The following is a 14,154-nucleotide window of genomic DNA, read 5'->3' as shown; positions in this document are numbered from 1 at the left end:
TTCTCAAGGTCACACAGACATGAAGGATCCCAAGACCCCAAGCCTAATTTTCACATGTTCATGCCATCTACCCAGACAGCATCTATTAGAGTTGTCTGGCTCTCTTGCCCATGGCCACATAGCTACACAAAGTTTAAAGCCATGTCTTCCTGACAAAAGTCCAGAACCCTACTATGCAATATTGCCTTGCTCTAAATTTAGAAACTAAATTAGAATTTAGAAACAAATTAGGCATAAATATCAAAAAATAAATTGGAAAAGGAAATGTAAAGCTGTAACAGACTTCAGAGGTCATCTAATCTGATTTGGGGGCAGCTAGATGGCACAGTGGATAGAGCCCCAGGTCTGGAGTCAGGAAGACCTGAGTTCAAATCTGTCCTCAGGTACTTACTAGCTGTGTGACCCTAGGCAAGTCACTTGACCCTGTTTGCCTCAGTTTCCTCATCTGTAAAATGAGCTGGAGAAGGAAGTGGCAAACCATTCTAGTATCTTTGCCAAGAAAACCCCAAATGGGGTCATGGAGAGTCGGACATGACTGAACAACAACAATCCAATCTTATTTTTGGAGCTGAAGAAATTGAGGCCCCAAGTGGTTGACTTGGCAAAAGTAATACAGATAGTAAACATTAGAAGTGATATTCAAGCCCCAACCCTCTGACCCATATTCCTCAGATTCAAAGACAATCGTTCATATGATGAGTGACCTTGAATTCAAATCCTTCCTTGAATGAGGGACAGCAAAAGGGAACAGCAAAAAACAAAAATGAAGACTGCACTGCTATCCAAATAAAAATTTAAGCTTATGTTTACATCCTTTGTTTATTCCAAGGTAGAAGTATTCAAAGTAATGAATTGAAAATTGATTTTTACATACAACTGATTATAAAGACATATCTATCTCAAGACAAAAATGAAAAGGAAGATCCACAATAAAATCTATTTTGAGTCTGTAAAAGCAAATTTATACACACACACACACACACACACACACACACACACACACACACACACACAACTTGCCGCTGTAACTTTTCCTTTGTGGAAAAAAAAAGAAGAAATTCATCACAAAATGGAATGACCTGGAAACAGTTCTAAAGTTAAGAGAGATATGAGAGTTTATAAAACACTCTGTACCTAGATTCTCACAAGATAATGCCACATTTATGTGAGGGTTAAAAATGGAACACTGCCTGTTTTAGAGCATTCTAATTAGTTAGGTGTCCAACTATTTTTTTAAATCAGTCACGTTCTTATATTCCTGTCCAAAGCAAAGAAGGTCATTGTCCCATCATGCTCTCTGCTGTTCAGCCCACAGTGTGACTAGGTAGGTCAGTTTCTGGGCACCATATTTTAATAGGGTCAGTGACAAAAAGGTGTGAATCCTGAGGAGGATGACAAGTGTCGCTAAAACATTTAGAGATGACATCATACCTCAGAGAAGCCATTTAAACTTCCTGGGCCTCAGTTTCCTCAAATGTAAAATGAAAGGGAAGGACTACATAAATTCTTAGGTCCCTTCAAACTCTAGTTCTATGATTCTATCATATTGGTATAATCTGCTGATTACTAGCTATGTAACCTAGGGCAAGTCACTTAACTTTGAATACCTCGATTTCCTCATCTTTAAAATAAGAAGGTTGGCCTAGGGTGATCTGTAATGTCCTTTTTGACTTTAAACAAGTCACTTAACCTACCTGGACTTCAGTTTCCCGATCTGCAAAACGAGAAATATTCTTATTCTCTTATTCTCAAAGGTCTCATCTAGTTCTTAAACAACGATTCTTCATTCTCAAGTCTATAACACATTAATACTATGACCTTGGGAAATAGGCAGGATGGAAAACAAGAGAAGCTGCCATTTACATGGCAATTTAAGGTTTACATAGCCCTTTATTATTCTTTACACTGGCCGTATCCTGCTAACACTTTTTAAAACTTCACCTCCTGATGGACACAAAAATTGAAATTATCTCACTAACACGTACTTCCAGAAAAAACAGAGACTTCCTTAAAAAGCATTCTAACTTATTGTTAATAATATACTTATGCTTTCATAGGGAATTCTTAGTTCAAGAGTCTCTGTAGTTTCTTTCTCCCTTCCATGCCTGGTTAGTATTTTCTCCAGGTTTCTAAATCATTTTTTTCTTCCAACTGGCTCGTTTCACTGTGCATATGACCTCTGTCATGGTAGTAATTTTATCCTTGTTTAAACAGCAAAACAAAACAAAAATCACCAATAGGGCGATTATTATCAACTTCAATGAATATTTCTGTGGCATTTACCCAGGTTTCTTTCTCCCAATCTGTCTATTCCTTGTCACCTCTCCCTCTATTTCATTGATTTTTTCTTTCTCTCCCTCCCTTCTCTCTCTCCCCCTTCATTCCTCCTCTCTCTCCCTTCTTCCCTTCTCCTCCCTTTGTCTCTCCCTTTTGCCCCTCCTTCCTTTCTCTCTCTCTCTCTCTCTCTCTCTCTCTCTCTCTCTCTCTCTCTCTCTCTCACACACACACACACACACACACTTAGAATCATTACTACTGTTTTCCACCATCATCCTCCCCAACCTTCCCAGCACAAACCTCTCCTTTTTTTGGTTCTGACATAGCAACCCTATTGCCAGCAGAGGCCTCTCTAAGCAAAAGGCAGAAACACCCTGAGCTTTGCAGGAACTCCTGTTCTCCTGTAATTGGCCCTCTTTGGGGATGTGAGGGATTGCTGCAGGAAAGGAGAATTGGGAAGACAAGTCGGTTCCAATTAACCTTGCTCCTGGTCCTGCGGAACTGAAGGTGAGTCACTTTTCTTGAGTAAATGGGAATGAGAAACTCCAAGGTTAATGAAGGTCATTCTGGGTGTCTCCAGGAGAATCAAAGATGCTCTGATAACCGTCCCTGCCATCTTCACAGTTCTTTCCCAGGTTCAGACTCAGAATATCAGGGGAAGGGAGGAGTATGCAGACAGGCAGTATGGCTAAGTAGATAGGGAGTTAAGCTAGACTTGGCTTTAGGGAGGCCTGTGTTCAAAACCCCCTGCCCCCCACCTCTGACTCTTATTAGCTGTGAGACTCTGTGTAAGTCACTTAATCTCTGTGAGCCTCATTTCTTTATCTATAAGGTGGGATGATAATAGCACTTACCTTAGGGTTGTTGGGAGAATGAATGCAATAATGTTTTGCTAAGTGTTTTGCAATCCTTAAAATGGTTAAAACATTAGCTGTCACTGTTATAGTGCTAATAATTGTTTCGTGAGTCAGTGTGGCTGAGGGGATTAGAAAGCTGGCCTCTGAGCCACAATGACCTTGGTTCAAGGCTCACCTCTGACAGACACTGGCTGCATGATCTTGGGCATCTCCTCAGGGTCCCAGGCAACTCTAAGACCACCAGGCAGCCACAGATGAGGTGCAGATGGGCACTAGAAGAGGGAGTGACTCAGGGGAACTTTCCAGAACAGTGAAATCACAGGCCAGACTCTGTGTGTGTGTGTGTGTGTGTGTGTGTGTGTGTGTGTGTGCATAAAATCTTAAGAGTTCAATAAAACTTTTGGGGCGCCCAATACATGTGTGCAACCATACATATCCTCAATATATGTGTGTACACACATGTATATATGTATATATGTTACCATGCTTGTATGTGTTACTGTATTTGTATATATGTTACTGTATTTGTATATATGTTACTGTATCTGTATATATGCTCTATCATATGTATCTGTATATAGACAGACATAAGATAGAGTATCTTATATACAGAAATGTGTGTACATGAATATATGCATATACATGAATGTATATGCATATACACATATACATACACATATCTTATATAAATACTTGCATGTTAAATATATAGAGATATGTGTATATATAAGAAAAATCTAAGCAGAACATATCATATAACCTATTTCAATTATAGTAATAGTTCTAATTATAAAATACCATATTATTACCCTATTACCATTAATAATATTGATATATGCTATAGAATGTGTGTTTTACAGATATTTTACTTTTATATATATATACATATATATATAAATTCTTTATATATTTTACCTAACATGTAGGTATATATGTAAGATATGTCTATACATATATAGAGTGCAATATATTTATATCATAAATATTATAATTATTAATACAGTATATATTACAATATTATGGGGTGCCTAGGTGGCATAGTGGATAGAATGCCTAGCCTGGAGTCAGGAAGACTCATCCTCATGGATGCAAATCTGACCTCAGACATTTACTAGCTGTGTGACCCTGGGCAAGTCACTTAAGTCTGTTTGCCTCAGTTTTTTAATCTGTAAAATGAGCTGGTGAAGGAAATGGTAAAGCACTCTAATATCTCTGCCAAATAAACCTGGAGTCTTGAAGAGTCACACGTGACTGGAAAATGAACGAACAACAACCAACAAAAACATACCATGAAGAACCACTAAGAGACAATGAGGTATCATGAATTAAGAATGAGTCTCAGAATCAGGATGGCCTGGGTTCGAATCTTCTCTCTCCTCTTCTCTTCTCCTCCTCCTCCCCCACACTAACGGTGCAACGGCATAATCATGAGCCTTTCCATACCCCAGGCAACTCTATAAAACTATAGGTTACAAACAGTGGCTGATGTACCTTGAAAAAGGGAGTTTCCACACTGGGAAATCACCCCCATCAGTGAAATCACAGGCCTAGAACCCTCTCTCCCAAACATGACAAAGCTCTTGAAAGAATCTCAGAATCAGAAGGAATTTTCAAGGCAACCTTGTCCAATAGGCAACATTTTGCGTGTTTTAAAAGCAATTTAAAAAATAACTGTGATGTTAGAGAGACCAGAGGGTCATCTCCTTTGAGCTTTTCCAGCCCTAGTAGTCAGAAAAAAAAATAGAAATTGTTCCTTAAGAAGGGTGGCTCCTCCTCCACTCCCAGATAGAAAACACAGACTGAGCATCCATTAGAAGGAGGGCAGCTAGGAGTCACTGAAGATGGGAGGAAGCATATGAGAGGTCACAGGGAAACACTAGCAAGAAGAGGAGGGGGGAGGGAGATTTCAGAGAGCTTAGAGAATGGGTGTCACAAACTAGGCTGGGAACAGTGACCAAGGAGTGTTTTGCTCCAAGGTGACCAAGTCCTAAATAGAACAATTATGAGGATAAGAGATTTCAGTGTTCTAGGTGGCCCATTTCCTGTGTGGCTTCAGAATTAGAACATCATAGAGTAAAAAAATTGATAGAAACTCTAAATATTCTCTCCTCTAAGCCCCTCCTTTCCCAGATCAAAGGAGCTGGGTGAAAAATAAGCTCATGTCCTGCCTGAATACCCATCTTCTCTTCAGGAGCAATTACCATTTGAGAACTTTGATTTAGGCAGATAATACTACAATAGCTAGGTTGTATAATGGTAAGAGAGATGGGCCTGTAGTCAGAAAGACCCAAGTTCAGATCCAGCCTCAGACCCTAACTAGCTATGTGGCCCTCAGGGAATCGCTTAACTTCTCTGCCTCAACTTCCTTATCTGTAAGATGGGGATGATAATAGCATTCCCAAGGTTTTTGTGAGGCTTGAATGGGATGCCATTTGTCAAGCACTTAGCACAGTGACTGAACCATGCTAGCTCTCCCTTATCCTCTTTGTATCAGGCACCTGAGAGCCGGCTAGGTAAAAGAACTTGCCCGGAGGTCCCACAGAGAGAAGCATTGGGGTTTTGACTAGACGCAGATTCATTCGATCACGCTACAGATACTTTTCTCTTGGGCCCCTAGATGTAAAGCTGATTAGGACCTCAAAGTCCATCAAGACAAACCCCCTCATTTTTATGGATGAGGGAGTGGAAACCTACAGTGGTGAAGAAATTTGCCCAGCTAATGAGTGACCACTACTCCATGTGAACTTGGTCCTTCTGACTCCAAGCCTAGTGACCCAACTCCTACACGATACTACCTCTAAATTAGCTACGGGTCACTTTATATTTTTCTTGGATAAACAGATGCACCTTAGAAGATTTGGAGGGATCAAGTGACGCACAGTGAAGAATAAGAAGGCATGTGGGGTGTGCTATGACAGAGTCAGGAGGGACATTAAGGGTCACCTAATCCAGCCCGAACAAGAGGCTGTACTAAAAGACCCCCAGTGAGAGAAAGCCCATTGCCCTGCAAACCCACCCAGGGTGGCTAAATGGTGAGAATTCCCTTGGCAAGAAGGAGGAGGAAGGTGCCTTTCTCTGTTCCTGTCCCTACTTCCCCAAGGCTACCTGACCGCTCACAAGGCCTGGATTGGATGGGAGCCAAGAAAATCATACGTTTCTAGGAGAAGAAAGACCAGTAAGCTACTGGCTTCTAAGGTCCTTCAGACCTGACCATCTATCGGCCCTGTCCCTAGACCCTTCAGACCTCTCACACATAGTCATCTGACCTACTTAAATAACCCAATGACCCCTGGACCCTGGATCCACTGTACCCTTAGGACTTGTGGGCTTTGCCATCTACTTTGGGTCTGAATTGACTTTTATACCTTTTCTTCTTAGCATTTATGTGATCGAGTGTGAATTCTTTGAGAACAGAGATTTGCTTTCTCTACCTGTATCTCTAGCACTTAGCTAAGTATGCAGCAAACAGTTAAGTATTTAATAAATGCTGCCTACATTCATCCATTTTTTTCATTCATTTCTACAGTACAATTGATTTCTGAACTCTTCTGATCGTTAGGCAACATTTCCTTATTGTTCAATCATTTCAGTTGTGTCTGACTTTTTGTGACCCCATTTGGGGTTACTTGTCAAAAATACTGGAATGGTTTGTCATTTCCTTTTCCAACTCATCTTAGAGTTGAGGAAACTGAGGAAGAAGGATTAAGCGAGTTGCCCAAGGTCATACTGCTACTGTCTGAGGCTGGATTTGACCTCAGATATTCCTGCCTCTAGGCTCAGCGCTCTATCCACTGCACCACCCAGCTGCCTAATATTTTCTTACATCAAACACTTAAAACATGTTTGAAATAGTGTCTAGTGCACTGGACTTGGACTCAGGGAGACCCAGGGTTCAAGTCCTACCCCAAATACTCCCTGCAAGACCCTGGGCAAGTCTCTGTGGGTCTCAGTTTTCTTATCTGCAAAATGAAGAGTAGGTAGGCTGGATTCAAGGCTTCTAAGTTTCTTTCCTCTATGGTGTATAAGCTTAAAATGATCCTATTCCATTTCCGCCTACTGTTCCTGGTTTGTCCTCACGAGACAAACGGCATCGGCCATCTTCCATAAGACAACCCTTCAAAAATCTGAAGATCACTCTCCTGCCTTTCTCCACCCCGATACAACCTCTCTTCTCCAGGCTGAATATTTCTACTCTCCTCACCTGGTACTTATATGGCACAGTGTCGATGTCATCCTGGTTGCCCTCTTGTGAATTCTCTTAGCTTGTCTATGCCTATCTTCAAGTGTGGCACTAAATACAGTACTCTAGTTGTGCTCTGCTCATGGCAGAGTGCCAAAGCAATCCCACTGCCCTCGTCCTGGATGCCACGTATTCAAGGAAGCCTAAAATTACACAATGGCTTTTTTGGTCTGTGCATCACACAGACTTTTCAGGTGGTCTGCTCCCTAGTTATGCATTTCCACCTTGGACCTGTGGCATTTGGTGCCTGGTAAGAGCGTGCACTTATTTTTCATCAATTTCATCGTAATAGAGTTAGCTCTATGTTCTAGTCAGTCAAGATTTTTTGGATATTGTAATCTAAAGTATGTTAGCTTTCTCTCAACTTTGTGTCATCTGCAAATCTGATAGATCAATTATGCTTTCATTCAAGTCATTGGCAAAAATCTTAATCTACACAAGATCAAGTACAGATCCCTGGGGCACTCCACTAAAGACCTTCTTCTAAGTTAATATCATACATAATCTGGCCATTCAACCAATTCCAAACCAAATGTCATAGCGCTTAGTTCATATCTCTTTGTCTTCTCCACTAAAATGGTGGAATACTTTGTCAAATATTTTGCTAAAATCTAGTAAAACTCTATTTTTAGCATTCCCCTTCTCTACTAGTCTATGTGATTGTGTGAAATGAGGTTAGTAAGGACATGATGTGTCCTACAAATAATACTGGCTCCCTCTGATGACTGCTTCCTTTTCCAGATGTTCATTAGTCATCCATTTAATCATGTATTCTGCCAGGAATTTTGCTAGGAATCAAAGACAAGATTGCATCAATAGACAAGGTATGGATCACTAGAAAATCATCAGTCTTTCAAAGTAACATGAATGTAACAATATTGTCAAAAATATTTCCCACATTTTCTCAATAGGCTTATATTTATTTATTTTTCCTGTTGGCATGAATTGTCTTACTGAATTCCTCCCCTGATATCTCACCTTAGCAGGGAGACAAAACATGAGTTCTCAAAGGTTCCACTAATAAAGTGCAACCTTTGACAGGTTCTGCCAAGTAAGAAAGGCTTTGCATATGAGTGTCACAACGGGCTATCCCTACTGTCTGCTAGGTGGTGAAATGGATGGAGCGCTGGACCTGGAGTCAGGAAGCCATGAGATAGAATTCAACCTCTGAAACGTATGGGCTGTGTGACCCTGGGTAAGTCACTTAACTGCCTCAGTTTCCCACCTCCCAGGGTTGTTGTGAGGATCACATAAGATAATAACAGTAAAGTTATTTTCAAAGTTCTCAAGAAGGATAGGGGTGGGAGGAGAGAAAGAATAAGAGAAGCCTCATTGGATCTCTCCTCACCTGGTACTCATATGACACAGTGTCAATGCCCTCAGTCATCCTGGTTGCCTTCTTGTGAATTCTCTCAACTTGTCTATGCCTATCTTCAAGTGTGGCACTAAACACAGTACTCTAGTTGTGCTCTGCCCATGGCAAAGTGCCAAAGCAATCTCATTGCCCTAGTCCTGGATTCCATGTATTCAAGGAAGCCTAAAATTACACAATGGCTTTCTTGGTCTATGCATCACACAGACTTTTTCAGGTGATCTGCTCCCTAGTTATGCCTTTCCATCTTGGACCTGTGATGTTTGATCAGAGATGGAAGGCCTTTCATAGTTTATCAGCTCCAATGCCTTCATTTTATAGAGGAGGGAACTGGGTCCCAGAGAGGTGATGGTGTGGAAGTGTAGGTGACCCACAGGTCACGAGTACCAGTTAGTATCTGACACAGGATTCAGCCTAAGGTCTTCCTGGCTTCTCTGCTGCCTCTGTCTCAGAAGGGCTTTGAATTCAGGAGACAGAGAATGGGTGGACTCCAGAGCAAATAATATACTAAATACCATTTTTAAACAAAGGGGTATTAGTCATCAGGAAACTTCACACAATTATTGTGAGGATCCTATAAGACAATATACACAAAGCCCTTTTTGAGCTTTAAAGCACTTTGGAAATGTTAACTATTATTAGGGCAGCTCAGCAGTACAGTGGATAGAGTGCCAGGCCTCTTCTCCCTTAGTTCAAATCTAGCCTCAGACACTTCCTAGCTGAGTGACCCTGGGCAAGTGACTTAACCCTGTTTGCCTCAGTTTCCTCACCTGTAAAATGATCTGGAGAAGGAAATAGCAAACCAGTCCAGTATCTTTGCCAAGAAAACCTGAAACGGGATTAAGAAGATCTGGACATGACTGAAAACCAACTGAACAATAATAACAAAATTAACTACTACAACAAAGTATCAGTCCGTCAACAAGCATTTATTAGGCAAAATGGTCTGTGAAGGGCTTGCTTCACATGCCAAAAAGAATATATGATCTTAGAGGTGACAGCAAAACTGATATCTGTGAAAGGGAGACTCGTGGTCAAACCTGTGCTTTAGGAAGGTCACACTGGGAGCAGTGCAGAAGACAGTTTGGGGAAGAGAGAGATCTGAGGCAGAGAGACCAACTGTGAGGCTATCGCAGTGGTTTAGACACGAGATAAGAAGCTAGTGCTGGCAGGATGAGTGGAGAGGAGGGAGAAGATAAGATCAATGTTGTGGATGCAGAGATGACAGAATATGGCAACAAATACCAATTATAGGCACCAAATAAATGGGTGCAGAACACTGTTGTACAACTTAGAAGCTGCTCCTCTCTGACAAATCCTACTGTATTCCCACTTGCCCATTCCTCTCCTCCTCCAGAGCTTACTCTTTTTGCTTTTATGGACAGTCCTATTTCCCTGACTTCTCCATGTTGTCTCAGGTCACTGGCACCTTTCTAGCTTCAATAACTTTCGTAAGTAATTTAAACAACATGGTGAGCCACGGACTATATGTAGCATGGTATTTTGTATATGTCTTCCATACAGTAGGCACTTAATAAAGGCTTATTAAATTGAATGAAACAGTAGTTTTTCAATATGAAGAGTTTTTTCATTTTATTTTTTTAAATGTCTACTTTCACTTTTTGGAAGATTCTGGATATATATACATATTATATATATATACACACATACACACACACATATAAACATATACAAGTACACACACATATATATACCTATACACACGCACATATGTGTATATATACACCTATATTTAAACCAATATAATTATGGAGAGATATAAATATAGATATATACACAAAAATATATGCATATAGATATATGGTATGTATGTGTATATACATACCCACATCTATACATATGTGTTTTATATTGCGCATTTTATGCGCACAAATATTTATACATACATATACATTTTTATGAAAATATAACCCAGCACTTAGCACAGTGCCTGGAACATAGTAATATTCCAATGAATATTGATTGATTGATAGTCTGGTCCTTGTGCCATCTTAAGGCCTCATAGTGTCTTTGTGCAAACTGGTTCAAATTGTAGGCACAAAGTCTCTGAAGACAACAACCAATTTCAAGACTGTATATCTTGCCAATTCAATCCTATCTTAGTGAAATATAGCTAATTCACATTAGGATCCTTTGATCATGAATAACACAAAACAACTTTCTCTAATACCTTGTAATATAATATTTACCATAGAAATTCCAAAATTGATACCAAAACCTGAAAGCTTCTTTGTTAGTTAAAATGGATCCATTTTGGTGCAAACTCTTACAAATGAATTATCTATCCTAGCTATCAGATCATTTAGGATTACAGGTTTAGAGCTAGATAGGAACCTCAGGTGTCTTCTAGACTACTGTACTAATAGGTAACTGTGAGCCAGAGAAATAAAGCAATAAGTAACTTATCCAAGACTACCCAAGTTTTAACCAGCAGGTGAGATCTGAACCCAGGCCCTCTGGCCCCAAACCCAGCATTGTTCCTACAGGACCACATAGCCTTTTTGTTGTTCAGTCATTTTCCAGTCATGTCCAACTCTTTGTGATCCCATGTGGGTTTGTTTGTTTGTTTGTTTTTTGGTACAGATACTGGAGTGGTTTGCCATTTCCTTCTCTAGCTCATTTTGCAGATGAGGAAACTGAGGCAAACAGGGTTAAGTGATTTGCCCAGGGTCACCCAACTAGTATCTGAGGTCATATTTGAACTCCAGACCCAGGGCTCTATCCACTGCAGTGTCACCTAGCTGTCCTACATAGTCTAGTAGCATTCACTAAAGGGTCTTGAATAGGTTTAATTGACCAAACTGGGAATTAAATGATAAAGGTTGTTAGCCCAAATAATTGTTACAATTTCGAAGTACTCTTAGAAAACTGAAGCAGCAAATAAAGTTGCTAATAAAACCACTAATATAAATAGCACATTATAAACCATTTATAATTCCAGAGAACAAAGATGCTCAAAAACTGTCTACATTTCAAAGATTTCTTGCTGAAAAACAGGATTGAGTTAAAGTCTAAGCCTGTGTACCACGTAATTTACCACACGGAACTGTTTTCATATTGTGGGTTGTTGGTAAGGTTTTTTTTCTTTATCAGTCATTCAGAGCCAATTATGGAGTCCTAAACATGCCAAAGCATCCTGTTTTAGTTTAAAATAACAAGCTGATGCTATTCTTCCCAGTCAGTGGCATGAACTGCTAGGAAACCTTAACTTAGCATTAAACTCTTGAAACTAGGGCAGACATTTACATTCCGGCAGTGAACTTCCCTGGGAATCAGATGACAGTTCATTTAGATAATGCAGGAAAATTAATTGATTACCAAAGAATTTAAGGAACAAAAAAAATTCTTTTTTCTGGAAATGAAAAATTATTCAGCTAAGCCTGGCAGAGCTGGTGGCAGATTAATTAGACTGCAGGATAATTTAGAGACATATTAACAACTCGGCTTGAAACTCCCATGCGACGTACAAGATTAAAATCCTAAACTGAGGTTCAGTGAAAATGCCTTAGGCAATGTGAAGGGTGTCTATTCTCTCCCTACCCTCCCACCACTTACCCCATCAGAAATTCTGATTGGGGAATTACTATGAAATAGCTTTCCCAGTGGTTTACCAAAGCACTGGAAATGTATGCAGGCTTCTGAGACAGAAGACCCTCAAATGTTCACAGGCTATCCCCCATGCCTGGAAGGCTATGCCTCCTCATCTCTAAGCCTCATTGGACTCTGGATTCCTTCAAGACTCAGCTGAAATGCCCTGTTCTGTAGGAAGTCTTGCCTGCTCTCCCCAGCTGCTAGAGCCGCCTTCTCCTCTTACACCACATTCCATCTACCTTTTCTTATATTTGCCTATTTACATGAATGAATCATCCTGCCTCAACTGTAAGCTCCTTGAGGACAGGGACTGTTGGAGATGTATCTTCATATTGCCAGTGTTTGAAGTGCATGAAGAAGGAACACAGCTTTTGTTTGGGGTTTGTGGGACAACAGAGAGAATGTCAATAGGTTCAAGTTTTATTCAGCTTGTCATAGAAATGACCATTTCACTTGAAATTGCAGAAGAAAAAATAACTTTCCAAGGAGTTGATAATCAAGATAACTGCCAAATATTAGCCAGAGTACAATCAGGAACCAATCTGTGAAACCAATGGCTCAGTGAAATTAGCACAGTGCCTGACACATAACAGTTAATAATTGCTGATTGATTGGTTGGTTACTACCTATGTGAATTTGGGCAAGTAACTCCATCTTCCCTGCCTCGGTGTCTTCACTTGTAAAATGAGGGGATTTGGACTGGATAACTCCTGGGATCCTTACAGCTTTAGCTTTATGTTCCTGTAGAAGTGGTATGGCTAGCCAATTCCTAAAATGCCCATTTATTCTAGGGTATCTAGAAAGGAAGCAGCTTGCATGAATATGTTGAGAAAAAAAATAAGACATTTATTTTACTGCATTCCCCTTCAAACATTCAGGTTCCAGACAAACTGACCTACTTACTGTTTCTTAAGCTCTACACCCCATTTCCCCTTAGCATCTTTGGACAGGCAGACTCCCAAGCCTGGCCTTCATCTCATCCTCAACTCTGATCCTTAGAAGTCTGAGCTTCTTCTAAGGCTCAGTTCATGTACCACCTAATAGTGGCAGCACCTTATGATCTCTCTGATTGTGAACTGCTCTCTCTAGCCTCAGATCACTTTGTATTTATTCCATTTTTACTTGTTGGTCTCCATTCCTCAGAAGAATATAGGTTCCTTGAGAGTAAGGACCACTTTTCATTTGTCTTTGTTCTGGGTGTGGTACGTGGTAAGTACTTAAGAAAAGCTTATTGAATTGAGGTGAATACACAAATACAGTAAAGTAAGGCTAAAGAACAAAAGAATGAACAAAAGAATGAATGAATGATCATGCTAAGCACTGGGCTAAGAGCTGCAGATGCAAACACAAAAGCATAGACAGTCCCTGACCTCAAGAAACTTACATTAAAATGGGGAGGGGGGGCATCATGCATCAGTTATCCATGGAAAGGGAGAGGTGCTTTGGTCTGGAAAGATACTAGGATGGTAAGTGAGGCCATAGGGTAGTAGACTGAGGAACACTGTATATACCAGACAAACCATAACAACAACTTGGACAGCTAGGTGGCTCAGTGACAGAGCTCTGGGCCTGGAGTCAAAGAGACTCATTTTCATGAGTTCAAATCTGGTCTGAAACACAGACTAGCAATGTGACCCTGGGCAAGTCACTTAACCTTGTTTACCTCAGTTTCCTCTTCTGTAAAATTAGCTGGAGAAGGAAACGGCAAATCACTCCAGTATCTTTGTCAGGGAAACCCCAAAATGAGGTCACAAAGAGTCAGACACAACTGAAACAACTGAACAATGACAAACAAA

At 40.3% G+C, this 14,154-nt stretch overlaps 1 protein-coding gene across 1 annotated transcript in view; it reads right to left on the bottom strand.

Annotated features, from left to right (window-relative positions):
• LOC118851198 (ankyrin repeat and sterile alpha motif domain-containing protein 1B-like) overlaps nt 1–14,154 on the bottom strand; it is a 169,132-nt gene that overhangs the window by 94,556 nt on the left and 60,422 nt on the right. The gene's annotated exons all lie outside the window — the stretch shown is intronic.

Source organism: Trichosurus vulpecula, chromosome 5 (assembly GCF_011100635.1).
Source record: "Trichosurus vulpecula isolate mTriVul1 chromosome 5, mTriVul1.pri, whole genome shotgun sequence".
Classification (NCBI taxonomy): Eukaryota; Metazoa; Chordata; class Mammalia; order Diprotodontia; family Phalangeridae; genus Trichosurus; species Trichosurus vulpecula.
The sequence above is the reverse complement of the archived record's forward strand: the minus strand, read 5'-3'. Positions and strand labels throughout refer to the sequence as shown.